Source organism: Syngnathus floridae, unplaced genomic scaffold, assembly GCF_059516105.1.
Source record: "Syngnathus floridae isolate MCC-2025c unplaced genomic scaffold, RoL_Sflo_1.0 HiC_scaffold_41, whole genome shotgun sequence".
Classification (NCBI taxonomy): Eukaryota; Metazoa; Chordata; class Actinopteri; order Syngnathiformes; family Syngnathidae; genus Syngnathus; species Syngnathus floridae.
This window is the reverse complement of record NW_028284070.1, coordinates 123,365-139,863: the sequence shown is the minus strand read 5'-3', so window position 1 is coordinate 139,863 and position 16,499 is coordinate 123,365. Positions and strand designations below refer to the sequence as shown.

At 47.7% G+C, this 16,499-nt stretch overlaps 1 long non-coding RNA gene across 1 annotated transcript; it reads left to right on the top strand.

Moving 5' to 3' along the window:
• The first annotated feature begins 10,319 nt into the window (after positions 1-10,319).
• LOC148378493 (uncharacterized) lies at positions 10,320-11,253 on the top strand. Its single transcript, XR_015855848.1, has 3 exons — positions 10,320-10,844; positions 10,929-10,999; positions 11,136-11,253. It is a non-coding gene; the product is annotated as an uncharacterized LOC148378493 (long non-coding RNA).
• Positions 11,254-16,499: the final 5,246 nt, after the last annotated feature.

Sequence of the window (16,499 nt, the reverse complement as noted above, 5' to 3'; positions counted from 1 at the left end):
ACGTAATTGCCCGAACCTCCGCCAAAATTCAAATCTGTTGGCGCGATGGCCGTGAGCCACTGAGCAGCGACGATTATCAACAGAAATATCTTTATTTTCTGCTTGCAACTGGACCGTCTAGAGCGTACACGGTAAGTAACACTCATTGTGTTTAAGGAGATTTACGTTTGTAATAGCAGAAGTGTAGCCGCGTTGCGTTGTACGTGTGAAAATTGGTCGAGGCGAAATGTTAATATTTAATTTCATTCCTTTAGGTTCCACGGTGTTTGTTGGCTGCAAGTTTTCCACTGCAAGAAGAGGCTCGTATCATTGACCAGGAGCGAGCTACAATGGTGAGTAGCCATAACATTTATGTTAAACACTTCCTATTTCATGTCTAACAGTACTTGATTTAACAAATAACCATAAATAAATACAGTGTGGGCACTGAAGTTAACATATGTGATTATACTGCCTAATCTGTCACGGAGTAGATTGTTGCAAAGTAATATAAGATCCAAAGTTGTAATTCAGAATAGTTTTCAAAAGAAGGCCATTAGAATTATATACAAGTCTGATTACCCTTAACATAACAACAGGCTATTAATTAAATCACAAATTCTTCAATTCAAAGATTTGGTAGATTATCAGACAAATAATGTCTAACAGTAATTGATTTAACACATCACGATAAGTAGATTGAGTGTGGGCACTCTCAAGTTAACAGATATGATTATACTGCCTAATCTGTTACAGAGTATGTTGTTGCCAAGTAATGTAGAATAGATCCAAAGTAGTAATCCAGAATAGTTTTGAAGAGGCCATTAGAATAATAAACAAATCTGATTACCTTGAACATAATAACAAGCTAAGTGTTTAATATGTCCTATGAAGTCAAAATTGGGCACCATCATGTGGTGAAATTTGGAATTGCATCACATCCAATTTTGCCTGGGAACAAACAGATTAAATAAATCTTAGTTTTGAATAAGCCACTCCTTCTCAAACAAGTAAACTCTGCCCATTTCGCGCAGTAGATGTTCTGTTAATATCTAGTATTTATACAAAGTCATAATTTAAATTGCTTTCAACCTTCATTCATCGGTTCAACCAACATTACTCGCTCTTATTACCAACTTGTATTGATTTAACTAAGCGTTTAATACTCCTATCAGGTCTCAAGGCAAGATTTGGCAAAATACAATTTCAGCAAATCCAATTTTGCCAGGGAACAAAAATAGATTAAATAAACTAAATAAGTCTTCTTCCCATTAAATAAATCAGAAAAGTCTGTCTTGTAACCAGTCCTCTTCAAACAAGTAAAGTCAGCCCATTTTGTGCCGTAGATTTTGTGTCTATGCCTAGTATTTAAACAAAATCATAATTTAAACGACTTCTTTCCTTCATTCACTTTGGAAATTTGGAATTGCAGCAAATCGAATTTTGCCAGGGAACAAAAATAGATCAATTAAACTAAATAAGTCTTCTTCCCATTAAATAAATTAAAAAAGTCTGTCTTGTAACCAGTCCTTTTCAAACAAGTAAAGTCTGCCCATTTTGTGCCGTCGATTTTGTGTTAATGCCTAGTATTTATACAAAATCATAATTTAAAGGACTTCATTCCTTCATTCACTTTGGAAATTTGGAATTGCAGCACATCAAATTTTGCCTGGGAAGAAAAGTAGATTAAATAAATTTAATAAGTCTTACTACTTCCCATTAAATAAATTAAATACGTCTTACTTGTTCCCACTCCTTTTCAAAAAAGTAGTTTAAAACGAGGTCCCTTCACTCAACCTTTAACCCTATTTATTCACCTTCTAGGCTAAGTGTTAAAGGCTAAGTGTTAAAGGCTAAGTGTTAAAGGCTAAGTGTTAGAGGCTAAGTGCCAGAGGCTAGGCGCCAGAGGCGAGTTTTTGTGGGCTGAAGTTTTAGTGGGGTTAGTGTGAATACAATCCAAAAGAATACAACAGAATACAATACAATAGAATATAATACATAGATTAAATTCAATAGCTCTTACTACTTCCCATTAAATAAATTAAATACGTCTTACTTGTTCCCAATCCTTTTCAAAAAAGTAGTTTAAAACGAGGGCCCTTCACTCAACCTTTAACCTCAACCCCAAACGTCACATTGTGTTGTATCTGTGAATGTTGGTTGTGGCCAAATGATAGTTTTTTCATTCGTTTAGGTTCCACGGTGTTTGTTGGCTATGTTTTCCACTGTCAGAAGGATGAAAATACAAAGTACAACGCTTGGACGTGGGCGAAGACGTCACCGGTGAGTCCTTCCTTCCTATTTATTTACCTTCTAGATGCTAGAGGCTAAGTGTTAGAGGCTAAGTGTTAGAGGCTAAGTGTTAAACACAATACGAACAACACAACGGTACTGCACTGAACAACACGATACCGCACTGAGAAACACGATACCGCACTGAACAACACGATACCGCACTGAACAACACCATGCCGCACTGAACACCATGCCACACTGAACAACACCATCCCGCACTGAACAACACCATGCCGCACTAAACACCATGCCGCACTGAACAACACCATGCCTCACTGAACGACACCATGCCGCACTGAAAGACACCATGCCGCACTGAACGACACCATGCCGCACTGAAAGACACCATCCCGCACTGAACACCATGCCGCACTGAACAACACCATCCTGCACTGAACAACACCATCCCGCACTGAACAACACCATGCCGCACTGAACAACATTATGCCGCACTGAACATTATGCCGCACTGAACAACACCATGCCGCACTGAACAACACCATGCCGCACTGAACATTATGCCGCACTGAACAACACCATGCCGCACTGAACAACACCATGCCGCACTGAACAACACCATGCCGCACTGAACAACATTATGCCGCACTGAACAACACCATGCCGCACTGAACAACACCATCCTGCACTGAACAACACCATTCCGCATCGCACTGAACAACACCATCCCGCACTGAACAACACCATCCCGCACTGAACAACACCATGCCGCACTGAACAACATTATGCCGCACTGAACAACATTATGCCGCACTGAACAACACCATGCCGCACTGAACAACACCATGCCGCACTGAACAACACCATGCCGCACTGAACAACATTATAACGCACTGAACAACACCATCCCGCACTGAACACCATGCCGCACTAAACAACATTATGCCGCACTGAACAACATTATGCCGAAATGAACAACACCATGCCGCACTGAACAACACCATGCCGCACTGAACAACACCATCCCGCACTGAACAACACCATCCCGCACTGAACAAAACCATGCCGCACTGAACAACACCATGCCGCACTGAACAACACCATGCCGCAATGAACAACACCATCCCGCACTGAACAACATTATGCCGCACTGAACAACATTATGCCGCACTGAACAACATTATGCCGCACTGAACAACATTATGCCGCACTGAACAACATTATGCCGCACTGAACAACACCATGCCGCACTGAACAACACCATGCCGCACTGAACAACACCATGCCGCACTGAACAACACCATGCCGCACTGAACAACACCATGCCGCATTGAACAACACCATGCCGCATTGAACAACACCATCCTGCACTGAACAACACCATCCCGCACTGAACAACACCATGCCGCACTGAACAACATTATGGCGCACTGAACAACATTATGCCGCACTGAACAACACCATGCCACACTGAACAACACCATGCCGCACTGAACAACACCATGCCGCAATGAACAACACCATCCCGCACTGAACAACACCATGCCGCACTGAGCAACACCATGCCGCACTGAACAACACCATCCCGCACTGAACAACACCATGCCGCACTGAACAACACCATTCCGCACTGAACAACACCATGCCGCACTGAACAACATTACGCTGCACTGAACAACACCATGCCGCACTGAACAACATTATAACGCACTGAACAACACCATCCCGCACTGAACAACACCATGCCGCACTAAACAACATTATGCCGCACTGAACAACACCATGCCGCACTGAACAACACCATCCTGCACTGAACAACACCATTCTGCATTGAACACCATGCCGCACTGAACAACACCATGCCGCACTGAACAACACCATGCCGCACTGAAAAACACCATGCCGCACTGAACAACACCATCCCGCACTGAACAACACCATGCCGCACTGAACAACATTATGGCACACTGAACAACATTATGCCGCACTGAACAACACCATGCCGCACTGAACAACACCATGCCGCACTGAACAACACCATGCCGCACTGAACAACATTATGCCGCACTGAACAACATTATGCCGCACTGAACAACACCATGCCGCACTGAACAACACCATGCCGCACTGAACAACACCATGCCGCACTGAACAACACGACGTCGCACTGAACAACACGACGCCGCACAGAACAACACGACGCCGCACAGAATAACACAATACCGCACAGAACAACACAATACCGCACAAACAGTTTTAGATAATATTACGTCGCAGTCATGTGACGCGGACATGACGTCAATAGGCGGAACTCACGGCAAAATTATAATCCGTGGGCGTGGCTTCCAACAGGAAGTAGGAAAGCGGCAGTTCTGGCAAACAAGACACAGCGGTTAGTAACACGATGACTAACAAGGCAAATATTTTTGTTTTCAGCTTGCAACTTGACCGTCTAGAGCGTACAAGGTAATTACAACTGTTTTTTTTTAGCCCTGAAAAGCGAGGGAGTGTGGCGTTTGGGAGGAATGTCGAACTCGGCGTCTGCTTCCAGCCACAGACGCCAAATTTCGACGATTATTTCGACTGGTCAACGGTTGTAAATTATTGCGTTGACTAAAAACTTTATTTAACTCTACTCTTAACTTTGCCGTTTCAGATATGCGGGTATTACACCGCGGAAATGACGTCAATAGGCTGAACTCTCGCCAAAATTCAAATCTGTGGGCGCAATGGCCTTGAGCGAGACACCGGATACAAACACGACGATTATCAACAGAAATATCTTTATTTTCTGCTTGCAAGTGGACCGTCTAGAGCGTACACGGTAAGTACAACTCATTGTGTTTAAAAAGATTTACGTTTGTGTAGTTTGCGTTGCGTTGTATCTGTGAATGTTGGTTGAGGCTAAATGTTAATGTTTAATTTCATTCCTTTAGGTTCCACGGTGTTTGTTGGCTGTATGTTTTCCACTGCAAGAAGAGGCTCGTATCATTGACCAGCAGGAGCTACAATGGTGAGTACCCCTTTCGTCTTCCATTTATGTTAAACACTTCCTATTTCATGTCTAACAGTACTCGATTTAACAAATAACCATAAATAAATACAGTGTGGGCAGTCACGTTAACATATGTGATTATCCTGCCTAATATGTTTATCACAAATATGTCACTAATCACTAATATGTTTATTTGTTTATCACAACACCTTTGGACCTTCAGCAATCGATTATTTCCCTTCATCTACATAGAGACAGAACGATGGTGTCTTAAACATCTCATTCATTTCACCAAATAACTTCACGCAGGTGGATAACGGCCGTCTCGGTCACGCTATGTTGCGTGATGCAGTTTTGAAGAACCAAATGCATTTATTCAATGAATAAGTCAAGCTAGTTCTATGTTTATGATGTTGTAAGTTACGGTACCGATTGAAGTTGAGTTCGAAGCCAGTGGAAAACAGCGCTGCGTTTGTGCTCTCCAGGTACAAATGTTGTGATCTCTGACTGACGACCGGGCGAGACTCGAGTAAGAGATGTCCAAACGAGCTCCGGCAGGGCGGGCCAAGGCGGAGCGAACGGACGCCCTTCAGGCCGCCAATGACGAGCTGAGAACCAAACTGATGGACGTCCAGTTAGAACTTCAGCAGGAGAAGAACAAGGTGAAAACCTCAACAGACAGACACTGCCTGCCTCCCTGCCTGCCTCCCTGCCTGCCTCCCTGCCTGCCTCCCTCCCTCCCAGTTTTCCCGATGTAGATTAGACATGCGTGTGCCATGACTGTGTCAGCCTACATCAACAAATGCACCGAGGACGTCAGCACCACTAAGAATATCATCACCCGGGGCAACCAACGACCCTGGATGACTGAGGAGGTACGTCAAACGCTACGAGCGCGGAACTCTGCCTTCAAGTCTGGCGACAAGGAGACACTGAGGACAGCGAGAGCCAACTTGAACCGTGCCATCAGGATAGCGAAGCGAGACCGCAGTCGAAAATTTCAGGATCGTTTCCACGACGTCAAAAACATCAGGAGTATGTGGCAAGGCATACGGGCGATTACAGACTACAACTCACCCTCCCCCCCCCCCCCCCCCCCGGTGGGTGTAGTTGATGCTGACTTTCTAAATGGTCTAAATAACTTCTTTGGGAGGTTCGAGGCACTAAACGGCACTCCAGCAGTTAAAACTGTCCCCCATCAGGAAGAGGAGGTACTCTGCCTTGACTCCGCCGATGTGTTGAAGACCCTGAGGAGAGTCAACCCCTGTAAGGCCCCTGGCCCCGACAACATTCCTGGGCGTGTGTTCAGGGAATGTGCAAGTCATCTGGCTGGGGTCATCACAGACATTTTTAACACCTCGCTGGGCCAAGCCACAGTGCCGGCGTGCTTTAAGACTGCGTCCATCATTCCGGTGCCGAAGAAACCTCAAATCACCTCATTTAATGATTACCGGCCTGTTGCACTGACTCCGGTTATGATGAAGTGCTTCGAAAGGCTGCTTAAAGGTCACATCGTTTCCAGACTCCCCCTATTATTTGACCCGTTCCAGTTTGCCGACCGGCAAAACCGCTCCACTCAGGACGCCATCTCCTCCGTTCTTCACCTGAGCCTGGCTCACCTGGAGGAGAAGAACACCCATGTGCGGAGGCTGTTCCTGGACTTCAGCTCAGCGTTTAACACCATCATCCCACAGCATCTGGTAGGAAAATTGGAACACCTGGGCTTCAACACCCCCCTTCGCAACTGGCTGCTAGACTTCCTCACCAACAGACCTCAGTCAGTCCGGGTCGGACAGAACACCTCTGATGTCATCACCCTCAGCACAGGCTCCCTTCAGGGCTGCGTCCTGAGCCCCCTGCTGTGCACCCTGATGACACACGACTGCGTCCTCAGGTTCACCACCAATCACATCGTGAAGTCAGCAGACGACACAACGGTGGTGGGGCTCATCAGAGACAACAACGACCTGGACTACAGAGAGGAGGTGGAGCAGCTGGTGGGCTGGTGCAGAGAAAACAGCCTGATCCTGAATGAGGAGAAGATGAAGGAGATCATCGTCGACTTCAGGAAAAAACAGCCTCACCACGCTCCACTGATCATCAACAGCTCAGCTGTGGAGGTGGTCAGCACCACCAAATTCCTGGGGGTCCACATCACAGAAGACCTCACCTGGACTATGAACACTACGGCACTGGTCAAGAGGGCACAGAAGCGCTTGTACTTCCTGCGGAGGATGAGGAGAGCCCACCTGCCCCCACCCATCATGAGGACGTTCTACAGGAGCACCATAGAGAGCATTCTGACAAGCTGTCTCTCTGTGTGGTGTGGAGGCTGCACCGCCTCCGATTGGAAGAACGTGAGGAGAGTGGTGAGGACAGCAGAGAGGATCATAGGGGCTCCTCTTCCCTCCATTCAGGACATTTCATCTCAGCGCTGCATGTCCCGTGCCCGTAACATCATCAATGACCCATCACACCCCCACCATGGACTGCAGGTCCACCAGGTTCTGCAACAGCTTTTTCCCTGCTGTCATCAGACTGTTGAACACTAGAACTGTTGAGCTCTAAACTGAACTCTGCATCACACATTCACAGAACTGTACTTTATGACACTACGGACCTCTATCTTGCACTATCTCGCACTACCAACTTTACTGAACTTGTATAAACCCTTTAAATAGAAGTTTAATACATGGTTTAGCATTCCTCTGCACACTCTTGAATACTGTTTTGCCTACTTGCACTATTGCATAATTATCACTGCTGCACTTTATACTTATTTTTAATATATATATATATATATATATATATATAGTATATATGTATATATATATATTTTCATAGGATATGTTACTTCTATTCAACTGCAATATCACTACTTTGTTGTAAGACGTATGCAACGGAATTTCGTTTTGTATGCACCATGTGCAGACAAGATGACAATAAAGTTTGTCTAAGTCTAAGTCATGTCAGGTCAGCTGTCTGGAGAGAGAGAGAAGTCAGGACCTGCGGGCGGAGCACCACCGTGCCACCGCCGCCATGACGGAACTCAAAAGCAAACTCCATGAGGAGAAGCAGAAAGAGTTAGCCATTACCAGGGAGACATTACTGCGGCAGCATGAAATGGAGCTGATGAGAGTGATCAAAATCAAAGATGGAGAGATCCAGCGACTGAATGCCTTGGTCCTCAGCCTGAGGGACGGCTCCATGGACAAGGTGATCCGCTCTATCCGTGTCTGACTATCCGCACGCCACGTCGGGCTTCGATGCGGCCGCTACCGTATTGTGTAGCTTGTCCCCAGTAAGCGTCGCGGCGCTCCGTTGCGGTCTCAACGGCCCGGTGTGGCGCAATGTCTGCTCAGGTGAGGAGGGGGGGCGCTTTGCTGGCGGAGGTGGAGGAGACGCGGCGGTGTCGGGAGACCGAGCGGTGTCGCCTCCACCAGGAGCGCGGAAGAAGCCCTGGCAGCGGCCCAGCAGGCCTGGCAGTCCCGAGCGGCCGAGCTCCGATCGGCTCATCACCAGCATCGGGAGGAGCTGAGCCGAACCAAGAGAGACTGCGAGAGGGAGATCCGCCGACTGGTAGGACTGATCAGATGCGCGGTGCGTGGCTATGTTCCCAATTTCGTTGTATACCTGCAGTGCAATGACACCTAAGGCATTCTATTCTATTCTATTTCACAAGAAGAAAATGTCCGGTTGCTCGCTTCGCTTTTGTCACAGCAAAGGTGTTCTAGTCGATTCAAGAAAAAAATTGGCCGGTTGCTCTCTTTGTTTTTGTCACAATTCTGGCAAATGAGTTTGCCCGCCTGCCTGAGCGCTCCCCGTTTGTACATCCAGACGGATGAGATCAAGCTGAAAGACAGAGCGGTTAGTGTTTTGGATGAAGCCCTGGGGCCGGCCACGTCCACCGCCTTCAGCTGCAGACTCAGGCTGCCGAGCAGCAGATCGCTGCCCTGAGGGATTCCCAAAGGGCGGGCCTAAACTACCCTGGAAGTGGGGTCAACGCCGCTACTAGCAATCCTCTTCATTGCGTAAGCCACCTCATCACACACTTGCAGTACGCATGACTTAGTTCGTTGCTGGAGGAAGGTAGCACAAAAACAGTTTTGAACTTTGAACGAGTGCTTGTGTGTGTGTGTTGCGGGGCGTTTTCAGTCTCAGGAGGATCGGGACACGCGACGGTTTCATCTGAAAATCGCTGAGCTCAGCGCAGTCATCAGGAAACTGGAGGATCGAAACGCCCTGCTTTCTGAAGAGCGCAATGAACTGGTAATTTATTGACGGCACGCTTGAAGGTTTGCGCTACGTTTGATGCGCGCCATCCAGCGAGGCACCCATTGCGCTTGCTTATTAGTTGAGCGGCGCGGCGAGTCGGTTGCCTGGTAGATGTCTTTTATTGGGAGCCAAAGCCACGATTCCGTTCAAACCGATGCAAAAGGAATGGATACGTTCTGGCCCGCGTGTTGTGCGTCTTTCACATCCCGCACTTCATGCTTGCAGCTAAAGCGACTGAGAGAAACAGAAAGCCAGTTTCTGCCACTCCTGTACAAAAACAAACGCCTGAGCAGGAAGAATGAAGAACTCTCGCTGGTGCTGTGTCGCCTTGAAAACAAAGTGCGCTTTGTCACCCAGGAGAACGAGGAGATGGCAAGCTTGGTAAGTCGACGCGGACAACGGCGGCGTGCCAACAGAGTCCACTGCATTTGTGTTCCACAGAGAAGGCCTAGTTCGCTCAATGACCTGGACCGCGGTTGCGGCCAGCAGGACGGTGAAATGGAGTTCCTTCAAGTTGTGGAGCAGCGGCACATCATCGACGACTTGTCCAAGGTCTTCAGGCAGGCGACTCGGTGCACGTACGGCAGCGCCGCGCTCGCTCGCTGTCGCCAGGAAACCTTTTCCGTCCAAAGCTTGGCCGGCGGCCGCCATCCAAAGAATTGGCCCCTTAAATTCCGACCTTTCAAGCAGGAGCATTGTGCGCACGCGTTTGAACACGCTTTAGACTTGTTTTGCCGTTTTCAGCAGCTCAAAGCTCCCGTTTTGTCAGCGCCTTTGCCACTCGCTGTGCGCTGAAAACGACGGACTTGCCCGGCTGCTCAGCCCGTCAACCATGAGCCGCGAGCGCGACGTCATTGTCCGTAGGCAGCTAGTGGCAAAATGCACCCTGTTAGAGTTGCGCTCGCTCCAACTTATTTTGCAAGAACCACACGGGAGACAAGTAAGTTCTTTTGGACACCTGCAGGTGGAGAGTCCATCCGTTGTACGAATGAAGTCTGACTCTCGGCTCCTGCACGAGCATTTTAATTAAGAGAAACAGGGTGGGTGTAAGAGTGGATTGAATAGAGGAAGCCCTTGACCTCTAGTCAAAACATAGCAAGGGGTGTTTTACGACTTTGTGTAGGAAGGGATAAGCGATAGGGATAAATAAGGGATAAATAATATTATTTATTACAGGTCGCAGTCAAAGTCAAAGCAACACAATGATACGATAAAGATAATCTGGAAAACCCTGACACACCCTGTAGTTGTCACTTTTGGAAAAGACGAGCGTCCCTCCAATCATCGCCGGTGACGTGTTTTTCAGGCTCTGGAGACAGGAGCTCATGTCAGAAATGTCATTGTGAGTCGCGTTTGTTTCTGCGCCGGAGCCGTTCGTTCCCTTTGCATCCAAAGAATCTCAAAGGCGGATTATTTGTGTCGACAGGAGAGAGATTTGCTGCTACGATACCGACGTCGAGAATCTCTGAGGAGGAACAAAGCGTGAGGTCCTGCAAGGTGAGTCTGTTTGTTTGCGGCTGCTTGGTGTTGCGCAAGATGAAATGGCCTTTTTCTCGCTATCGTTCCTCTCGTCGATTCATCGTGAGGTGTCGCTTCAGTTTGTTCAGAGAGATGTTTGCTTCCGCGCCCGCAGGTCATCGAAACATTTTACGGCTACGACGAAGACGTGTTGGTGGACTCGGACGGATCGTCCTTGTCTTTTCACACCGACAGAACCCCCGACACGGAACCCGAAGAGGTAGCCCGCCATTTCTGCCAGCGTATTGGCACCAAACATTCCTCTTCAGCCTGGAATCGGACTCGTCTTTGCGTCGCGGGTGCTTTGTCGCCGGTCTGACTGATTCTGGTACTAGTGCTGTGTTGCATTGGTGTGTGCATGAAGAGGCGGAGCTTCGCTACCGCCAGCTGACGCAAGAATATCAAGCGCTGCAACGAGCCTACGCTCTGCTAGCCCAGACCAGCGAAAGGGGACTACGACGCCGAGAAGGAGATCAAGGTGGCGCCCCTTCCCGCAACCCCCGGCCGGGTCGCAGCCTCCCCGTTCTCACCCAGCCTCGGGTGTTCTCTGGTCTGAAAGGAGGAGGAGGAGCCTCCCTCCTCCTCCTTTCAGACCAGAGAAAAGCTGATGGTAGAAATGGGTCACTATCAAAGCAGAGTAGCAGATCTGGAGTCAGCGCTGAAGCAACAAGGACAGGTAAGCTCATCAATGAGCACACCTTTTTCTCAGACAAAATAGCTACATTCTTCAGTCACTCATCCGTCTGGCATTACTGGACCAACCCCCCCCCCCCCCCCGAACGTGGCTGGGAAAATGCGGAGAAAAGCAAATGTCATTTTCCAGTCAACCAAAGAATTTGTGGATGAAAATGACACAACATTCCAAAGCTGTCCACGCGTTTGTCTCTTCTAGAATGTCAAGTGGGTGGAGGAGAAGCAGCTGCTGCGTCAGAGCAATCAGCAGTTGGCCGAAAAGGTGACGGAAAGAAAGGCGCTGGGCGGAGTCGCTTGGCGTCACACCTGTCGGGAAGCCCCGCAGATGAGGTCTGACTGTCTTTTCAGGTCAGGCGGATGGAGGCGGAAGAAGCGCGTCTGAAAGAGCACATCCAGGATATCCGAGACCAAAACGAACTGCTTGAGTTCCGCATCCTGGAGCTGGAGGTGGGAAGACTCGCACAAGCGTGTTGAGGCCAGAGATGTGACGGACGGACGGACGGACGGACGGATGCATGCCTCTGCCTTTCAGGAGAGGGAGTGGCGCTCCCCCGTCTTGAAGTTTCTGCAAGTCCGTTTCCCAGACGGCCTCAGCCCTTTGCAGATCTACTGCGAGGCCGAGGGCGTGAGCGTACGTAAGGCGTCCCTCGCAACCCTAACCTTAACCCGAGGTCCCAGAACACCTTACATTGCTCCTTGCGCCTTTCCCCCGGACATCGTCATCAGTGATCTGATGAAGAAGCTGGACATCCTGGGCTATAACGCCGTAAGTGTATGTCGAACTCCTTATGTTCGCACTCCACGAGACTCGGCGGCTCAAATGTGACTTTTGGAAGGCTTTGCGCTGAAAGAAGCTTGTTGACGCTGTGCCTTTGGGCTCTTGCAGAATCTCACCAACGAGGAGCAGGTGGTCGTGATTCACGCCAGGACCCTTCTCACCCTAGCCGAGAAGGTAACGCGCACGTCCACGCACGCTCTCGCATTCTGCTTATGTGACAGCAGCCTTTCCTCAGTGGTTAGAATACATCAAAGTGACCAAGTCAGCACTTCAACAGAAGATGTTGGACATTGAAAGTGAGAAGGTAGACAGACACGCGACATCAGCCAAGGGGAACTCCGGCAATGTGCCCCAACAATTCTGACCTTGAGCTGTGCTAGGATATGTTCTGCAAGCAGAAGGGCTACCTGGATGAAGAGTTGGACTTCAGGAAGTGTTCCATGGACCAGGCTCATAAGGTAAGCCGCCCTCAAATCTCCCGCCGGACCACTGATGGACGAGGATTGCGGCCCAGAGGATCCTGGAGCTGGAGGCCATGTTGTACGAGGCGCTACCGCAGCGGGACTGCCCCGCCACGGACGGCGAAAAAGCCAGCCACGCTGGCGTGAATGACGTGCTGACGGCGGATCAGAGAGAAGAGCTTAGGAGCGCCGTGGACCAATGGAAGCGAGCCCTGATGTGCGAGTTGAGGGAGCGCGACGCTTGCATCCTCCAAGAGAGAATGGATCTGCTGCACAGCGCGCAACAGGTAAGGGCCCAAAGCCAGCCCGGAACTTACTTGCACGCTTACTGGCTTTTGAATGCCACTTTCCATTTGTCCGTCCTAGAGGAACAAAGAGCTGAAAGAATTCATCGAAGCTCAGAAGAGACAAATCAAACAATTGGAGGAGAAGTTTCTGTTTCTCTTTCTATTCTTCTCCTTGGCCTTCATTCTGTGGCCCTAACACCAGCTGGTGAGTGAGCTCCAGCGGCACCGCACTCGACACCTCCGATACACTGCCAGCCGGTCTCAGACGTTGGCAGACGCTCCGATGCCAACGTATACCCCCCGCCACGGTGACAGAGGCACCGCGTCACACCGGCGCTCATCCAATCAGAAGGCAGGAAAAGCAAATTCACATGCAGGGCACTTTTGAACCAGAAGAGAGCGCCACAAAAAACGGTTGTTGCCCCAAACGCGCACTAAAAAGGGTCAGAATAACAAGAGTCCCACTGGCCAGCCGGGGCCACCCGTCCAGCTGTTTCTTCAGGGGGGAAAAAAATTGGAATCACCGGTGAGTACATTTTGCATTTAGCTCTGCTTTTCTGCTTCTGTCTTCAAGTGTGTGGCATCCTGCGATCAAAGAGTCAGCCAACCCCAAAGCGGTTGACCTCAACGTCCCACCACCATGCCTACCAGAGCAGGTGACGTGATGCTTTGGACATCCTTCCGTCTCAGATGCCCAAAAGTACTCTTTGCCACATCTGCGGCAATACGGTGTCTTTTCAAAGGTGCAAATAAATCCAGCGTGGGCGGAACACGCACGTCTTCGGTTTTTCCCGCTTTGTTTGTGTGACAGCTGTTGTGAAAATTTTATACAAATAAAGTTGTATAGTACAGGTTTGGCCAAGCCGCAACTCCCGAACCGCATGCGGCTCTTTTATGTTCATATCAACATTTGTGTGTGTGTGTGTGTGTGTGGGGGGGGGGGGGGTTGTGCGTGTTGGCTTCACTTGAGTTCAATTTGGTATTTTGGTCAAAAGCGCATGTGGTGAAATTCCACAAAGTAGGATGGGCAAACACATTTCTTTAAACTATGAGTGTCAATTGGGCTCTCGAAATGGCAGGGAAAAGATGCACAGCAAAACGAAAATACGTAGATGAACACAGGACGTTTTAATCAGAGTGGGAAAGTTTCTATTTTTTGTTGAACGTGATGGCAAACCATTCTGCCTGATATGTCAGACCTCAGCGCATTTCAAAGATTCAAATCTTCAGCGCCATGCACTTCAGCTCACTCCATGCTAACATTGATCAGGCGTCGAACCCGCATCATCATGCTTAAGAGGTGGCCATGCTAACCAGTGCGCCATTATGTCAACGCATAATAACTAAGTCTACTGGTCAAAACAGCGGGTACTATATGACGTCGCTACGTCGTGGTCACGTGACGCAGACAAGACGTCAATGGACGTGGGCAGAGTTAACTTGTTTAAAAGGGAGTAGGCAGAAGAAATATTTAATTTATTTAAATCTATTTTGAGTGCACACCATTATGCCAATGCATAACAACTGTAAATCTACTAAACAAAACAGCGGTTGCTATATGACATCTGCCACGTCGTGGTCACGTGACATACGTGACGTCGATGGGCGTAACTTTCGCCGGAATTCAAATCCGCGGGGAGAGTTAACTTGTTTAAAAGAGAGTGGGCAGAAGAATTATTTAATTTATTTAAATCTATTTGGTGTGTGCGCCATTATGTCAATGCATAACAACTGTAAGTCTACTAAACAAAACAGCGGTTGCTATTTGACGTCTGCCACGTCGTGGTCACGTGACGCGGACGTGACGTCGACGCCTACTTTACATCCCACCGATCACAGGACTCCTCGGCTGCATAACCGTGCCCCCTTCCCAACCAATCGGATTTGCTATACGCGAAAACGACGCCAATGGAAAGAGCTTCCGCCCAAATTTAAATCCGTGGGCGTGGCTCGCAGCAGGAAGTAGGAAAATGGCGGCGATGTTGACAAAGACACAGCGGATGGTAACATACGACTAACAAGAGAAATATTTTTATTTTCTGCTTGCAACTGGACCGTCCAGAGCGTACACGGTAAGTACAACTCATCGTTTTTAAAAAGAAGTACTTTTGTTGCCCTGAAAAGCGAGTGAGCGTGGCGTTTGTGGGGGACGTCGAATTTCGACGATTCTTTCTGGTCAACGGTTGTAAATGATTGTGTTGATTAAAAAAGAAAACTTGATGTAACTCTACTTTTAACTGCCGTTTCAGATAGATTTGGAATTGCATCACATCCAATTTTGCCTAGAGCGTACACGGTAAGTAACACTCGTTGTGTTTAAGGAGATTTACGTTTGTAATAGCAGAAGTGTAGCCGCGTTGCGTTGTACGTGTGAATGTTGGTCCGGGCGAAATGTTAATGTTTAATTTCATTCCTTTAGGTTCCACGGTGTTTGTTGGCTGCAAGTTTTCCACTGCAAGAAGAGGCTCATATCATTGACCAGGAGCGAGCTACAATGGTGAGTAGCCATAACATTTATGTTAAACACTTCCAGACATTTCATGTCTAACAGTACTTGATTTAACAAATAACCATAAATAAATACAGTGTGGGCACTGAAGTTAACATATGTGATTATACTGCCTAATCTGTCACCGAGTAGATTGTTGCAAAGTAATATAAGATCCAAAGTTGTAATTCAGAATAGTTTTCAAAAGAAGGCCATTAGAATTATATACAAGTCTGATTACCCTGAACAAGCTATTAATTAAATCACAAATTCTTCAATTCAAAGATTTGGTAGATTATCAGACAAATAATGTCTAACAGTAATTGATTTAACACATCACGATAAGTAGATTGAGTGTGGGCACTCTCAAGTTAACATATGTGATTATACTGCCCAATCTGTTACAGAGTATGTTGTTGCCAAGTAATGTAGAATAGATCCAAAGTAGTAATCCAGAATAGTTTTGAAGAGGCCATTAGAATGATAAACAAATCTGATTACCTTGAACATAATAACAAGCTAAGTGTTTAATATGTCCTATGAAGTCAAAATTGGGCACCATCATGTGGTGAAATTTGGAATTGCATCACATCCAATTTTGCCTGGGAACAAACAGATTACATAAATCTTAGTTTTGAATAAGCCACTCCTTCTCAAACAAGTAAACTCTGCCCATTTTGCGCAGTAGATGTTCTGTTAATATCTAGTATTTATACAAAGTCATAATTTAAATTGCTTTCAACCTTCATTCATCGGTTCAACCAACATTACT